This window comes from Salvelinus sp. IW2-2015, linkage group LG28 (genome assembly GCF_002910315.2).
Source record: "Salvelinus sp. IW2-2015 linkage group LG28, ASM291031v2, whole genome shotgun sequence".
NCBI classification, from domain to species: domain Eukaryota; kingdom Metazoa; phylum Chordata; class Actinopteri; order Salmoniformes; family Salmonidae; genus Salvelinus; species Salvelinus sp. IW2-2015.
The window spans coordinates 12,324,812-12,326,385 of NC_036868.1; positions in this window are offsets into that span (position 1 = coordinate 12,324,812).

Genomic DNA, 1,574 nt, shown 5'->3' on the forward strand with positions numbered 1-1,574 from the left:
TGGAAACATCATTCTTTGGGGATGCTTTTCTGCAAAGGGGACAGGACGACTGCACCGTATTGAGGGAGGATGGACGGGCCATGTATCGCGAGATCTTGGCAACAACCTCCTTCCCTCATAAGAGCATTGAAGATGGGTCGTGGCTGGAGTGGCCTAGCCAGTCTCCAGACCTGAACCCAATAGAAAATCTTTGGAGGGAGCTGAAAGTCCGTATTGCAGAGTGACAGCCCCGAAACCTGAAGGATCTGGAGAAGGTCTGTATGGAGGAGTGGGCCAAAATCCCTGCTGCAGTGTGTGCAAACCTGGTCAAGAACTACAGGAACGTATGATCTCTGTAATTGCATGTGCATCTCTCTACTGCACCAGATTTCTCATCTGTCTTCACAGTGCCAGTGATTTTGGTCGGCCCACATTTTTAGCAGTCCCCATCCCTCTCCTAATGTGCCAACTAAACAGCACAACTCTGGATAAAATTCGACAAGAGATCCCTCAGTCAGAGCAGGCTGTTAAATTATTAATCAACAGAAAGTTAAATGAGAATGTGGCCTATTTACAAATCACCACAATCAACAMGGCTCCAAGTGGCTGCTCGGGGCTCCAAACCACAAGGCCTACAGTATGTCTGATTCCTATTCCAAGATCACAAAGTAACAAGCCATCCAAACCCTGGATCAAATGCTGTCACCTCACATTGTACTCTCAAAGACCRTTTCATTCTCTACAACTAGAGTATTGATGTTTTTCCATGTCATGGTTTTTGTGCCAGCCATGTCTCTATGCCTCTTAAGGACAATCTACCCGATTCCCCCATGATGTTTCTCCCAGTCCTTTTAGCTGTTTCACTTCACAGACAGGAGGCACAGAGACAGTGGATAAAGAGCACGGGAGAATTCCGCTGTGAGCTTTTAGGCTGTATTGATTTGAAGGAACCTACCCAGGTGTCTCAAATATCCTAGGGCTRTGCTGTTAACCTTTATGACATAACATGATGTTGTAGTAAAGCAGCAAAGTGAGTTTTAAAACATCTTTGATGTAAAGTACCCTCTTTTGGAGACCTGCGTGGTCTTGATACCGGTTTCGCCTATAAATCGATATGTGGACACCATAGATCGAAATGGATTGCTGAGGGACACCTTGGCCAATGTTCTCTGCTGGTGCCAATTAAGTTAATAATGTTGATGACTAAAAGTATTTTCATTGTCATCTCTTTACAGCAATAGCCATTTGCTTTCCAAACTGTTTTTCCATGATTGTATTTWAAAAAAAAATGCAATATGCCTGTCTGGGTCTCTCTGATTTTCACTGACAGTTGCAATTTAACAATCATATTTGGTATGATTGCCCTTCTGACTGTAGGCTATGTGACTGTAGGTTATGTGATTTAAAACAATCAACTTCTTTTTTTAAAGAAGCTAATGAACCTCTCTGGCCAAATCATGCTTTCTGGCATAGTAGACCAATGATGTTTTATTTATTTCTGTAGTCTATAGACAGGAGAAAGCTAATTTGGATATATAATTTTCACGACCCTCCTCTGGCCTGCAGGGAGGAACGCCCCCTGCACTGCAGAGGAG